The 16867-nt window shown below is 36.2% G+C and overlaps 1 protein-coding gene across 2 annotated transcripts in view; it reads left to right on the forward strand.

Annotated features, from left to right (window-relative positions):
* Positions 1-1067: 1067 nt before the first annotated feature.
* The window catches only part of LOC105391004 (semaphorin-2A), a 319874-nt gene continuing 304074 nt past the window's right edge, over positions 1068-16867 (forward strand). For both annotated transcript variants that reach the window (XM_038114079.2, XM_038114080.2), the window contains exon 1: positions 1068-1413. The gene's annotated coding sequence lies outside the window, so the exon portion shown is untranslated. The remainder of the gene's footprint in view (positions 1414-16867) is intronic.

Here is a 16867-nt window from a genome sequence, read left to right on the forward strand (position 1 = left end):
TATAAGGTTGATTTTATAACTCATCTTAATAAACAAATCGGATATTACTGTTAGTCTTGAAAATGAAAACGTACAAATGTATTTATGTAGTGTGTGAGATGTCCCCACATATTTATTATTTATTAAAGCCTCAATTAATATCGTTAGAATTCTTCCGATACCGATCCGAGCCTTCGATGTTACAGGCGAAAAGAGACTTGGACAATTATGTTTGTTTCCATTTTTACACAATTATTGCAAAGTGTAGGTACAATAAAATTTTACCGTAAGTTCTTACACAGTATAAATTACGATATTAGGCACATCATTTTTAAACACTAACATTAAGTGTGGGATGAAAAAAAATGCAATATTACGTTATTAGTACCTACACACTTATATCGCTATTGCTATGAAAAGAACAATATTTTAACCGTTAACACAATGGAATTAATTCATAAAAAAATAAGTAGGCACTCAATAATATTGGCTTGTAAGTTTTCCAATTACCTCTTTGTCAGTATCCAGATTAATTTCAAAATTAAACAACCGAAATACAATCCGCCATTTCCGTTCGCTCCATCCCTCAAGCCATTTGCAAACTGTATTCGTTCATTAACAAACACTCGGCCACGGCGAACCAACTTTCCCAATTCGGCCAACAAATCGAAATCGCTTTTAGCAAATCAAGTATTAATGTAGACGCTCTGCTTCTCGAGCAGATGAGATGGGCCGCCGATTGATGCGGCTCCTGAAATCTGTCTCAACTTCAGCATCATAAAATTTACTGGGAAATCATGGAGCCCTTGCTTGATCATGTACCTACATTTTCAGTCATTTGCGCCGTAAATGTAGATTATGTCTATTGCTTAAAGTCTTAATTTTTTCAGTTAGAGAGACCCCTTACTGTATTTACTAATTACTCATTTGCTGTATAGCAATAATAAACAGAAATACAGCTTCCAGAATAGCATTCGAATCGTGAGTAGCGGCGTGGAATAGGCTCGTAGACGTCCGGATACGGGCGCGGGCGGCAAGCGGTCTGCCGGGCGAGGGCGGGCGGCGCCCCCGCCCCAGTCGCTATCGAGCCCGCGCGCCCGCCCGACGTGCCGCCGCCCGCCCGCGCGCCGCCCGCACACCACCAACCTAACCCCCAAAAGAATACCACCATAAAAACAAAACCTCACCCAGAATAGTGCCCGTCCTGTGATCAGTGCGAAAAAGACGCCCCGTTTTCGACCACGTGCGGTTATTTACGTCCGTCGAACGAATGTAAATATATGCCATAAATTAGCGAAGCAAACCAACGAATTTCTAAATATAATGTGCAGTGTGTAGTTTGGTTTAATTGATATCGTTAACTGGATTGACATTTCGGTGGGTTCCAGGAACCGTGGGATGCCGGCGCCGCGGTAATGGCCCCAGTTGATGCAGGTATGCTCAATCCTCACTTCTAATTGAAATTCGTAACTGTTTGATGTGGGTTCGTAATTGCAACAGCAATGTTAAGTACCTGCATAGACCCAAACGACGTATAAGGTACCCTGATAAGGTACTTAGACAAGGTAAGATACCATGATGTAGAAATGACACATGGAATTCAAGAAAACAGAAGCATTTTTGTCAGCTTTTAGATACTTGGCATTATAACTAAAGTGTTTTTAAATTACCTACCCCAATAAGTAGTGATGTATAATGCATATGATAGATTTAAGCTAGGTTGTATAAAGCTAATTCCCTTAATTCTCATACTACTTATTGTTATTTTATGGTTAATCAAGTTAAGAATCATCACACTCGTACTGTTTTCAAATAATAGGTGATACGATTAATGAAATCCACTAAAGAAAAGCTTTGCAGCTATCTAGATAAATTGGTATCCATATCTCATTGCTATGAAAACATTGTAGGTATGTAAATGTACCAAAGCAATAACCTAGTGTTTCAATGCAAACTTTAATTAACTTGTTTGATCAATAAAATAATACAAACTACCTTTACTCATACCTAAACAATCTTTGGATATAATTGTTTATACCAGTAATAATAATAATTGTAAGTATACAGAGGAGACGAGAGTAAGCGATTTTCCCCTCAAAACCTTTTTAAATCACAAAACTCGAGATCGCATGTTGGAAGCGGCAAAGAAAATATCTTGCAGGTAAATTCCCTCACGGATTTGGCGCTAACTTTCGCCAAATCGCAAATGAAAACAGCAGGACTGTGGAAAAATGTAGGCTGCCTTGTCGATTCTGCCAACTGGCGGGAGTCGTATTTTATGTAAAGCCAATCTCAACAGTAGATCTTCGGCTTATTATGCTTATCTATCACAGATGATTTTCTTAGTTGACGTATTTAACAAAACTTCTTTCGTCTTTCATTGAATGGTAATGTTAGACTTCACAATAAGCAAAAATTTAAGTTGTAGTTTCATGACAATATTCTAAACTTGCTCTTTGGGTGACTTGCACCTAACATTTAAACACTATTAAATCAATTGCTGTCTTGCTTTGGCAGTATAATGTCAGAGCAAGAGAGCAATGGATTTAGATTTTAGTGCAAGCCACCCATAAGCTCGATTTACAAAACAATAAGAATAGGGACAATCGTTTCCCTAGCAATATGGACCGGTAATCTACAAAACCTTATTTGTTATTACATCTGGAAACAATCTTAATACGGCGAATTTTGTTATTGGAGATACTGACACCTAGCGGGTGGTGATGATAACTTTTAGAGCTTCTTCTGTTTACAATACCTATGTATAAACGATAACTGTGATGAATGAGAAAACATGCTGTCGCAGTTTAAAGTATAGTAACAGGGAGAGACAGACTGATTTTTATACCACAAGTAGCTTTTAGGCTGCATTCCCAGTAGCCACTCGCTGCTGACTGAGTTAGCGGCGTATTGGTTTAATATGCGCAGGGTTTTGTTGGTAAATAGTAGATCTATGACCTAATTAAGTTGACCACCCCTGCTGTAGCAACATAATTATAGTTGTTCTTAGTCAGTGCATAATATAAAGAGTCGCTTTTTCGCGTCTTTCTATATCTATGTATGTATGCATGCTTAGATTTATAAAAATACACAACGGATTTTAATAAATAGATAGAGTGATTCAAGAGGAAGGTTTAAATTTACTTGTATACAGAAATTCCCACGGGAAAACTTTTTAAGGCGTAGCGAAGCACGCGGGAAAAGCTAGTCATTTTATATAATAAACCAATGTTTATAAGCTAAGGTATAAATTTACTAAAGCTAAAAAGAGCAATCTCTTTATAAAGGTGTCGGCTATCTCTAGCGGTTGCTTAAAATATGCCGAAATAGCACCCCTGCAGGCTCCGGACACATATTATACTTGATATTACCGACTTAATAAAGATCATAAGTTCATTTACCGTGAAAGATTAAAACTTTATGCTAAGTACGGACCTTTTTAATTATGCATGAATATGAGAGTGTACTAAATTATTCACTTTTCGGCTTATTTTCTGTTTACCGTAATCACTGTTGCGTGGTTTGTATGTTTCTTAGATTTTCTTATTATATTGTTAATTATTAATGTTATAATGGTATTGCGGTGGCTGTACAGGTGATGAGATGTGGTGTTCTTGTAAATTTAATCATAACTAACCAATAGCAAATGTCTAAATAAGCATATTATTTTTGTTTGTTTATTTAATTTTCGACTTCGTGATAAAATCATCATCTATAGCTATAAAAGTGTACACGATTGTAATGCTTTTCGCTGTCGGTACATTTGCACAAACGTGGTTGCGAGCCATATCGCCGTTAAAATATTTCGTTGGTACGGTCAGGTGCAGAGAGACCTGACCCCCCTCTCATAGTAACAATGTTTCTGAGAGGGGTCAGGTATTTCTGCCCTTTACTGTACATGTCCGCATTCGACCCCACGACCGCACGAATGAAAGTCCAGACCAGAGTCTTATCCCTTTCACCACCACGTTTCAAAAAAAATGTATAAGCCTAGCTGTTATTAGATATATGTACATACGTACGTATAAATACCTGAACACCCGCGAGCAATAAAAAAGTTCCACTTCAGTGTACTTGGTACAGTAGCACGCTTCATGTAGTATACCAGTATGTTCGTCCGACAGTACGAGACCTACACAAGCGCCGGAAGGCAAGTCGCATGGGACTTTTTGTTTCAGCACCTTATAAATATTGTCGTAAAAACTTCCGGGTCGTCCTGCTTAAAAATACTTACCCGTCCGCGCCGAGATTACTCACATTTCACTCAAAAATGTATGTGGAGGCCGCCATGAAATTCAAATTAAGTTGGCATTTTTTTGGCGAGACATTACCGTAGCGTTACTCAAGCTTAGCAAAAAAATTACGAACGAGAGCTGTCATGCAATCCGTATGTACAACACAATGGGACAGACTCATGGTTCATGCAAGGGAGCCCCCAAACTTAGATTTTCGTTAGCTAGAGTAAACCCTCGAGCTGTATTTGACTTCCGAAGCTGCGAGGCTCGTTTGATACGCCTACTCCGTTTGATATTTCATTCTGTCTTCATATTGGAGCGTTTTATAAATACCTTTTATGCTGTATTTGTGAGCAGATGGAAAATGGTGCGGTGTTTTATGTGTGACACGATAAGCGCTGTTCAAATTGAATTGTCTTTTATGTATCCTTTTTACGCGCAATATTTTCGTGAAACTATAAAAAAGAGCGTCTATAAAAATGTTAATGTTCCTAGTTACCTGCCTTTCTACCTGGCTAGTGAATAAAGGTAACTACACTTTGCCATACTTATTTTAATTTCGACTTTAAAGCAATTTCTTACATTTTGATTAATAGAATAAATAAATAAATACCTTTATACCTACGTCAAACAACACTTTTTATAGTCCATGTTAGCCAGCTAGGTAATTTGTAAAAACAGTATGTTTATCTTTCAGATCCTTGGCAGATTTCAGATTGACTGTAGCTGTAGCAGCTGCGTAGCGGCTACGCCGTAGCGCCCGTAGCACGTGGCTACGAGCTACGCGCTACGAGCGTGCCATACAAATTGCTATACTTGGTGGAAATGTAAATGTTTTAGATCATTTGTAGATTTTATAAAACACATTTAATGTTTTATAAGTAGTCGATCTCATATCTTACAAAAGGAATTAAAAGAAACTTGTCAACTGAAAGAAAAATCTCCAGCCAAACTAATTTTCCCATGCTCTATACAACAGCGTTCTTTTGCATGACCATTTACCATTTGTACCTCTATATCACACACAAATTCGTATGACAGGTGGAAGTGTTTACACAAAGTACGTTTGCCACTGTTATTACTGTGCTATTACACAGTGTTAGTTACTAGTCGGTGTATATTTTGTAGGAGAGCGCGGGGGGCGTGGCTAGAGCGCTGTTGTCGGCAATTACTATCACGCGATCTCCACGTGCTCTACTTTAAAGCTTGTTTTTGATTTTAACTTACTCCGTAAATGTTCTGCTTTGCTATTATCTGGTCTATGTAGCTTCGGGTTTGTACAGCTATTAGTATGAAACGGGTGCACGAAAGAAACGTCTCTAGTGAAATATGGCCTATGCTCCGGCGCAACCTAGGCAGTCAGCGAGGGCGCTAATACACTCACGGGCAAAGAAAAAGTTCCTTTGAGAAAATCATCAAATTATTCCTAAACGGAAAAAAGTAACTTAATGACGTCTTCTGTAATATATAACTTCCTTTAATGGTGCATCAGAATATTACCAACTAACAACGTTAATACCACCTGTCACCTAATTTCTTGCTGATTATGATTGTAATATTAACTATTTGACATCTGAAATTATTTATTTATTTATCTTTTTATAATATCTCATGCATGTTTATGAATATAATTTACTAACATAGACTAAGGATACATTGTTACTAACACATTTTATGGATTGTTATATCTGAAATAAATAAATTATTATAATATTTTGTCCAAATTTCCTATTAAATGTTTGAAAAAATTGGGGCCAACTGAAGCATGCATTTTTTAAGTGGAACTGTTTTTTTGCACGTGAGTTTATGTCTGGCTAATATTTTCATCACGGTGCCAAACCCGTGCAGCTCTTTGTTTATTACCCACACGCTAAGGAGAAGATCATGGAGGTGGAATATCGAGTGGGACATATTATTATGTTCACTTACTTTTCGGCAGTACCAATTTCAATAAAATAATAATAAAGATTTTGGCAAAAACGTTTTTAAATAGCTTTTCAGCTATAAGGCCTCATGACTTGTATATTTGCAGTGTCGTTGTACTACCAACAGTTTCCAACGTTTTCGACTTCTGAAAGAACTGGCTAACGATTTATCATTAACCTACAACTTTCTTGAATTTTCTTGTAACTAAAACGAGACTCATATTTAAGTAAATTCCAAACTTTTATGAATGTCAAAGTAAAAATTACACTTTTTATTCTTTTAAAAGAGAATTAGTTTTAAAAACTTGGATGCCGTCCTTTGACAGAATTGAAGTTGGACGAATAAAATTATGAACTAATTTAACTTTTACATCTTTTTGATTTTATGATCTTTTAAGAATTCGACTGGAAAGTAGGTACACATATATTTATAGATTTGTAAAAATATTATGCTTCTAATATTGAACATGAAATGTGTCAGGCACTTGGGCAATTGAATTTGCATGCAGCCTGACTTGAAATCAAATAATCAGATTATTATTATTATGTAGGTAGATAATAATAATCCTAGTTATAAACAGTGGTTGACCGTCTTTTGGATTGCCGTCATCAAAGCTCTCGTCCTTTACGTGTTGAAACGAAGGGTCAACCAAAATACTTCATAGGCAGCTGCCTTCCATGAGTCCAGAAAATAATGCGTTTTAATTTCACTTAGGTACACTAAGAATCACGTAAATTGACCAGTGCGCAGAAGACACGTCTAAGTCCCTTAGGAGGTGCGGGACGAGGGGCAGATGGAATATCAAATAACGCGATGCTATTGGCGCGCGCTATGCCTCGATGTTGCTATTGCGGCATGGATGACATACGAACACTCTCTTATCAGTCGTTGATCATTGAAATAGACACATCAACAGCATATAAGCGTAAAAAAATATTAAGACTATATTTGGTATTAGTCTGATAAATGTGATAGTTACATCTGCACCAATTACAGGTGTGCAACAGCATTCAATAAATTATAGTAATTTTGACCTATATTATTAAACGCTGCCCTCGCCTATTTTTGGGGTTAACCGGGGCAGCTAACGCCACCTACGCCTAGTCAAACCGGGCTATTTTGTGGCGGCCTCGCAGTTTTCCGCGAACCCATTTCTAAAGTGCCTCGGGCCCTCAGCGTTATTAGATTAAAGTGTAACAAACACCTGGTTAAATTCCTTTCTTAATTCTAAGAACTATTCGAGAAACAATCAACTGAATGGTTTACGTAACATTTTTTTAATACAAATAAAATACTATCTTTAAATATTTATTTTCAGAATAAAAAGAGTAAAATTATATAGTCTTCTCGTTGGCTACGATAAAATATAGTACGCGCTCCCTAAAGCATTTTACGTAGCTAGCCAATGGTTGGCGCACTCGACCAGACGTATTGCACAAAGCCGTTTTAAACTTTACACCTGCGAGCCAAACGTGGACTTCAATATGGCATAAAATAATTCAATCTCCGTAAATCACTAGCCAACGCGTATATTTTTATTTTAAAAAGGTTCCAATTTCGAAATTATGGCTGACACTGGCTGGAAACAAACGGCGTTATCAAATCAGTGCACCAGAGTTAAAGTGCCGGTGAAATAGAAGGGGCACTTATTGCCTGCACCCCCGCCCCCATGCCTCCTCACCCCCTACCGAACCTCCCCAAAACTGGGGCGATTTCAGAACTACGAAAATGGAGGAGGTGACGGCAAAATTTGAGATCTTGTTCTTTAAAAGTTAAGTATATTTTTTAATATCTTGTATCTATGTACATATAAGTACCTACGAGTTATATGGGATTTTATCCTTACAAAAAGTATTCATCTCGTTGGAATCTATTTATCAAGTTGAAAAAACCAACCGTAAACCGTAGTAGATTAAATTATGAATGTATTTAATCAAACAAATACTGCAGATTATTTCTTTGTTTTATCATAAAGAAATTTCAAATCAGTTTAAGTTGAATAAGGGTTTATGGGTTACCTAACTAGCGTAGTTATAAGCTAGATATCAGGCATTCAAAATTTAAGCGCTTACTTCTTGAAATGGTAAAATTTTTACAGAGAACAAAATGTACCATAAATATTCTGGTTATTAGCTTCCGTTCATTAATTGAACGCCCGAAATGGTTATTCGGGTCAGTGATTGGCCTTGGTCACGGCCGGCCTAGTTCATAGATAACTTTATATACAGGGTGTTGTAATAGTATACTTGTATAGTATCTTGTATACCTTGTATAGTAGTAGTAGTAGTATACAGGGTGTTGCAAAAAGGGTATACTAAGCCGAAACCTACATGTGCAGCATGGTATATCTAAGCCTGAAACTAAAAACAGAATTTGAAAATTCGCGAAAAAATATTTTCATTTTCCATAGAAACTTTGTTGGTCACGTGACTTTTTACTATGGGAAAATAAATTTTTTTTTCGCGAATTTTCAAATTCTGATTTCAGATTCGGGCTTAGATATACCATGCTGCACATGTAGGTTTCGGCTTAGTATACCAATTTTGCAACACCCTGTATTGTAAATATTATAGGCCGGAAAAAGTATATCTTAGGTGGTAGGTAGTTTTGTAAAATTCGTGAATACATGTTCTACCTGCCTTAAATCACACATAATAAAATTATGATCTATGGTGTAAATAAAACTGATATACAAAATTATATTGATAGGCGTACAATCTGCACCGAATTCTCAATGATTGTCAGAATGCCGGAGGGACTGTATTGTGCAATTATTTTTCAGGCACTTGAACCCCCAAACTGGGAATGACAAAGTCAGCGTTACTGAAATGCCCCCTCCTATTATTGTCTAATTCTAATATTAGCCCGTGTTTTTTAATAAACTTTCCGGTTAATATAAAACAAGCATTTCTCTTAAATTTTATATAAAATTGTTTTGTGAGGCGAGTTAAAAATTGCTTTGAGTACTGAATACGTTGACGTACCAATCCGTTGTTTATTGAAAAGTTTCATAAAAATAGAAGAAAGTATTTTGTTTGGAGTGCCACTCAATGTTGGTTCCCGTTGGGAGCAGTAAAACTTCTTTCGATTTGTATAATGTTTTGGTTTTAGTTTACCTGGACGGAAAACGTTTAAATCGTACTATTTATGTGAGTAGTAGTAACAGAAACCCACTTTTTTACATTTAATGGTTAAATTTAACAAATATTTTTTAATAGTTTTAAACTAATATCACAGTTTATTATTTTGTTTGCTACCAAAATGGTTATCCATTCCGCTTACAAATTTTGTAGGATTCCTAGGACGAGGAAGCCGTTTGTCCACTGCCGTCATTCTTCAAGATGAGTTAATAGCACTGCAGTGGCGATGTCAACACTTCTGCAATACATACACATTTTCTATGGTGGAAATGTCCGGCGAAAACCGTTTATTGAGTCTCAATGGACAGGATCGTGGTCTGAAATTTAGTTTAACGGCAGCAGTGGAGAAACTTTCCGTCGGTAGTCTAGCAGGTCACGGATTTTGAAATAGCTTTTAGAGTAATTAAACTGAACCTCCTTCAGGCTACAATCAATAGTCTTGAGACCTACAATCAATACTCTTAGCTTCAAAACTAGATGATGGACGCAAACTTGAGCTGACTAACTTTTGTTCGAAGCATGGCTGCTTTATTGTATGTAACTTTTTGTTATTGAATGCGAACGAATATTTTCTTTAAAATGTGTAAGATATGCTACAAATTAATTTAATACGTTAAAGATCTGGACAGTTGTCAATATGATCGAAGAGGTACACTATTTATTGCACCAACAACTGAAGCAGACTATTAACCACTTAAAAATTGCGTATAAAACCACAATAGGTACTCTGTACTCGCATTTCCTTCCTTATAAAACCACTACCGGCCCGCCTTAGGACTTCCTACCACAGCTAAATTAATGTGGAATTTTAATGCCACCTATTCATTTTTGAAGATGCCTATTACAGTTTCCCTGAAAGTAATTTATTCTATTCAAGGGAGCTGTCCTTCACTAGCCGTCAGACAGAACTCAATTATTATTTTTGGTAAAAATCGCACACAGAGATCACTCGCTAACATAGCCGGAGCTAATTTTCCCGGCATTGTTATTTAAATTGAAAATTAGAATTCAATTTATTCGCTTTGTTGGCCGACGAATTGATCTATCCAGTCATTCGCGATTGTTCCAAAATATCGGCCATGTTTGAACACATCCACCGTTTTGCATGTTGTTTGTGTGTTTGGAATATGTTCCTATGTTGATAAAAAGTTGCCTCCGATATGATCATTTGTATTAAACTGGCGTAAAAAATTACACCGTTCAATAAAAAAATGGCGCGTTGTATTGGATTTTTGTATCGTTGTTTTCGCCGTTAGGTCTTTGTATTGTTGTGGCTGTGTATTTATAAAATTGATGATGATACGCTACTATTCATGTATTTTTTAAATTGACTTTATTTTTAATAAATTATTGTGACAATGATGTCGATTCTGAAGGCAGAAACTCAAATTTTAACGCTATCAAACAAAAAAAAATGCTAGTATAGAATGAGATTTCAGGAAACAGCCATAGAGTCGAATTTTAAACAAAGAATTTAAGGTTTTGACAGCATTAAAATTAGAATTTCCGCCTTCAGAATCGACATCAGTGTGTAGTTATATTCATTTATAATTATATTTCTGTTCTTACGATTCGATCGACTTTTTATCGTTGCCGTTATAAATAGGTTTCGGTTCAGTTTCCAATACAGTTCATAAGGTGAAATTTTGCCTGAAAAACTAAACAATTTTACAGCTACGGCTGCCCTGAATACTGAAATACTGACGAAGCATTCCGCGATACAGGATCCTACCGATTAATTAATAAACTCCGCTGGACCAAGGCATATTTGGCGGTCTTCAGACGTTTCTGATAGTCTATTCGGAGGTATTTGATATATAAGGGATTGATCTAATATGCCGGTATACACTGTAGGTAAAATGTATATTCAACTACCTGCAAAAATGGTATCCTTATCCTTACTAATATCCTTCCTTACTTCCTTACTAATATTATAAATGCGAAAGTAACTGTGTCTGTCTGTTACTGTTTCACGCCAAAACTACTGAACGGATTTGAATGAAATTTGGTATACCTACATATGGTCTAGACCCTGGGTAAGAACATAGGCTACTTTTTATCCCGGAATTCCCACGAGAAAACTTTTTAAGGCGAAGCGAAGCGAAGAAACAACTTTCGATCGACTACTTTTATAATGAATGCATAAAAAGTAAAAAATTACAACTGACTAAAGCACTTTGGATCCCGTATTCGATTCCCGTTTATAACTTCAAGTTTTTAGAGTTTGAGTTTGTATGATTATGATAATAAGAATAGATGTTGATGAATTTTACTCATAAAGTTCACCGATCGAGAATTGTATTCATTGCATTCGATGCAGTAACGTTTCATTTAATTGATATGTAATCCTTGTGTACATATTTATGTATTATTTACAGTTAATTGTCGATTATTGTTTATTTATAACAATTATACTGTTTGAAGATGGAACTATTTACACAGTTGGACTTGGACGTTTATAATTTATTCATTATTGTTTTAACATGATTTGAACACGATGTACTCTATACTAATGACGCATATCGCGATATGTACAGTAAGGGGCAGATAAACCTGACCCCCCTCAGAAGCATTGTTAGTATGAGAGGGGGGCCAGGTTTCTTTACACCTGACCGTACTAATCAGAAAAAAACTACCTTACTTCTTAGAACTCAAATCTGAAAACCAACATTGAAAATGGTGCCTATTAATAAACACCCGAGACCATTTACACGAAATGAGATTTTAATTACCGACAGCCAACTCAAGTGTTCGATAGGTGTACAATTCAAATTAATGTGTTCGCGTCCATTTCACCTCGCCCGCTCTACTCCATTATAAGCTTTAAACGTATGACCTTACGGCACGCGGGTTTGTTTAAGTAGAGTCTGAAAATAGGGAAATTTTCCACTGTTCTTCACACCCCCGTATGTTAAGCCGCTTTGAATATTTCATGCTCGATAATTTATAGAATGATTTAGAGCGCCAAGGCCTCCTTTATGATCGGGCTCGGGAGGCAAGGCTGGAGTACGCGGGGAAAAAGCCTTCAAAAACGTATTCTGCGGCTGTAAAGAGGTTTAATATGTTCTGTAATGTTCAGGAAACAGGTGTCGGGTTTACATAGTGAAGCTAATTTGGTAAAATATTGGCATGACGCTGCCTTCGGTACCTGCGGTTTTTAGTGAGGTTGTTTCACACTACAGTAGCTATCTAAAAGATAAATTTGAAAGAGTATTCTAATAATATAAAAAAAAAACTGTTTACCATCTACTGAACCAACCCCATACTGTAACTGTGTCCATACTTTATATCTCCGTCCATTTGATAACTCCATTTTATATCTTCCGAATACAGAGGGTTTAATGGCGCCCCTCCCACAAATTGCCTGACGAATAAAGTCATTCTCTACGACGTTATATAGTCTTATTATCTTTTAACAAAAAATACAGATTCCAGCATAATATATATTATTATAAAGGGTGTAAAATTAATGATGATAATGTATTTAGCAACTTAGCCAGACTTTTAGTAATATAAAATCTTCAGAATTACTTACCAACTCGGATTTATCTAGGTAGGTATGTATGCAGGGTGATTGTTGATGTATTCCTTTAAATGGGTTGTAGACGATGGCATTTTCAGTTAAGGGTCTGCAATAGGGAATCGAGGGTTGGCATTGTCATAGAATTATGTAGTAAATGATGCTCTACAGCCTTGAAAAAAATCACACAGGTAGTTGAAGAGTCTAGCTAGGTGCTGAATCATTCGAATTTAAGTAAATGATTATGGATAACTGTAAATTAATTTCAGAATATCAAGAAAAACCAGTCAATCACACTCCCGTATTGTAACAACTGTGTCGTAATTATTAAGAATTTTCATATGATTTTTATCATATTATAAAGTTAAAGGCTTGGACTAGGCGCTAAATACCTTGTTTTTTAATAAACACACACTTATTTTGTGTAAATTAATCCCAAACTTGAGCAATTTTTTTCCCTCAAATCTTCATACAAATATCTATGGCGGCTTTCTGTGTTATAAAATCATAAACACAAGTGACGTTTGACTCAGTTGGCCGCTGGCCTCCAAAGAAGGGTCACGTCGGTTTAGGCAGCACTGACAGCTCGCGATCTTATCGTGTACAGATACAAAATCACTGCACACTGGTTGTCATTGCACTTTTTCAACTTTTATGACACCAACATAATTTGATTTGAAATTGAGGAAGCATAATTCTTCCAGTATATTCAATACATTAAATTAAATTAGATAGTGTGCAATATTCTCGTGATATTACAGTCTCGTAAAGGTCTGATGAGGAGCAGGAATATAGCGAATGGATCTAAGTGATGACAATACGCACGAACATTAGGTTAGGGATCAAAAATACAGTCTCTTGGTGCTGGTTGAGGTATGGTCTCGTGAGGATCTGATGAGGGCAGTAACACGGTGGTGGCTCAATTTTATTTCAAACATGTTAATAGCTAAAAGCATCGAGTTTGGGCTATTAAGTATGTTTTTCAGAGAGAGAGAAAGAGATTTTGTTTTTCCTCTGGATGTGTTAGGTTTACTGGGTTTACTAAGTTCATTCTGTTAATGGCATCAAGTTGTTATGTGTTCATAAGTAATAATTATTTATTAACAAAATGCTGTTGATTCTCCACGAAAATGTAAAAATAAAAATAAAATAAATAAAAATAAATTCGTAACGTAAAATTGTCAATGACGGAATTTCTTCTATAGACAGTAGCCACAAAAAAAACAAACGATAGATGGCGTGATTTGAAGATAAAGATACATTTTTTCGACACATAGACAGCAACAACAAAAAAAATACAGATTTAAAGAAAATAAACACATACTTATACAAAACAACAAAGAAAAAAAAAGGATACACATCAAAATAACTGGAAAAAATATAAGCCCCAATTTACTTGTGTGGGACAGGGAGTACCATAATATTTTTTTTGGGGTACCTACTCCCCATCTATGCGACATATAAGCTTGATATCTTTACCCGTTTCTGAGAAAAAGGGCGGTGACAGACAGTCAGTCAGACAGACGGACAACAAAGAGATCCTATAACGGTTGCTTTTTTTCTTTTGACGTTCGAAACCCTAAAATTAAGTAAAAATATTATGCTGCCAAAAATGTACTTACAAGTATTGAAAAAGCGGTATATAAACAAATTATACCAGCAGAGGGTTCACCATTTAGCTGAATGTTACTTAGAAAACGGCCTTGAGTGGCGGTCATGTTGGTCCCCGCCTGCGATACTTTCCATTAACATTGGGACTCGTTTTCATGTTTTTAGCGTACAGTCAGGTTTTTAGTTTTTTATAATTGTATTTTTTTATTTGTAACTTTTTAGTTGTTTTTATTTTATGAAATTTTACGTCGGTAGGTAGTTCATGATCATTTTTTATTTCAATAATTTTGGTGTTGTTATTTAAATACCTTCAATATGCATATTTTTGTAATGTGAAAATCAAGTCCTTTCATTTGATACCTTACACGGCAAAGTTGAATTATTATTTTTTCGATCATCACGTTATGTCCTCAAGAGGGCGCTATGTACATTTTAATGGAACGTCACATAGCCTATAGCCATCGCGCCATCAATACGCTTCTAACAATACCACATACATCAAAATCTATCAAGCCGTTTAGGCTACAAAAAACATTACCCTCCTCCTTCGGCAGTCGGGTAAAAAGGAGTAAGACAGGGGGTCATTCTGAACTTTTGCTCTACGAGTTTTGGAAATTAACAAAAAAAAACCTTTTTCATAGAAACTTTGTTGGACATGTGACTTTTTACCATGGAAAACGAATATTTTTTTTCGCGAATTTGCAAATCTCGTAGAAGGGTGAATTTCCCGCAGCCAAAAATTGCGTGGCATCAATGAAATCGGTACTAAAAAACCAAGTTATAATTTTCTAATATTTTTTTCCGGTTAAGTGAAATAGTTATCTATGTGTAGCACTAAATATTGTATTAAAAGGATTAATGGATATTTAAAAAAAAAAGATTAAACCTCCAAATCTTTCATTGCCGTGTCTGTCCCCACGTCACCACGTTTTGTATTATTCTTCATTGATGAAAAAATATTGAGTATTGATAGTTAAACTTAGTTTCATTTGATACATTAATAGTTAAAGTATTGTCACGGAATACATTTATTGAAATATATAAAGAATATAACGAACGACGTATAACGAACGTTATACGGAGGTATAACGAACGGTAAGTGAAAATTCATGTGTCCCAGAACTTCTGTTCATCGCCGTGTCCTAAACATGATCAAGGATATTGTTTTACCTATGAACTTGGGTGCCCCTCTCAGTGCGCTAATCGTTTCTTACAAGTGTCGCCTAACTGCTCGACGTGGAAGGAGGTACATCGGTGCCCGCGTTTTTGCGCTATAGTGAAAATCAGTAAAAAATTTGGGGACTGGACATTTTTTCTTTCATTGCCGTGGATAGATATAACTTCTCTAAAATTAAGTTTGTCTTCTAGAGTAAGCATTCAAAAGAAAGCATTTTGAAAATATTTACCTTATAAAGTGTTTATTTCTTCGAATAGTTAATACTTTTTTAGTTATTTATATTTAATGCCTTGGTTTTCATCGCCATGCTTTCATTTCCGTGGCTTCCGTGGCCAATATTTGCTATGGCAATGAAAAAAAAGCCACGGCAATGAAAAAAATTTCATTGCCATGTCTTGTAAAATAATTTGTATTCATTGCCGTGGTTAGGTTATTCATTTCCGTGGCCTGGTTATTCATTTCCGTGACTTATGTTTTCATCGCCGTGGTATGGATGATTAGGCAAAGTAACATATCTTTACCATCTTTTACCTGTAATACAGGTAATACCGATCACTGACATATTACCTACAGGACTAGTCAAATTACCTCTTTTTGCAGTGCGTTAAAACGGGTGCGTATCGCGATGTATAAAAACGAAATATATAATATTATATTAATAATAACAATCACAACATAAATTATAATGAACGTTATGTATAAATAAGATCGGTGGTAGCTCAGTCGGGTAAGCGCCCGCTTCCCACGCCAGTGATGCGGGTGCGAATTCCGGCGCTGACATGTACCAATGTGTTCCTTTGAATTTAAATACAATGTATACCATCGCTCTTACGGTGAAGGAAAACATCGTGATGGATCCTGCATATCTACCTATTGATTTAGCACATCTAGATAATATGTGAACCCACCAACCCCCTGTGGACCAGCGTGGTGGGAAATGGTCCAAGCTTAGAAAGGCAGCTTAGACCTTGGAATAGAATATTCACATTGCACAAAGGTCCCATTCGAGAGAGCCAGGTGCAGGTACTTACACCTCCCACAGATAGTAGAATAGAATATAATAGAACATACATCTCTGCAGAAACTCAGCTGGATGCTAAGTGGCCTTAATGCTCTTTGCAACGTGTAGGCCTCCGTATGAACTTGGGCAAGACAAAAGTCATGTAGAATGTTCACATAAAACCGGAGCCGGTGATCGTTCGTGAGACAACTATCGAAGTTGTGCAATAATATGACTACCGGAGGCAGACTATTCGGCTAGGCAGAAGCATAGAATAAC

This window comes from Plutella xylostella, chromosome 18 (assembly GCF_932276165.1).
Source record: "Plutella xylostella chromosome 18, ilPluXylo3.1, whole genome shotgun sequence".
NCBI classification, from domain to species: domain Eukaryota; kingdom Metazoa; phylum Arthropoda; class Insecta; order Lepidoptera; family Plutellidae; genus Plutella; species Plutella xylostella.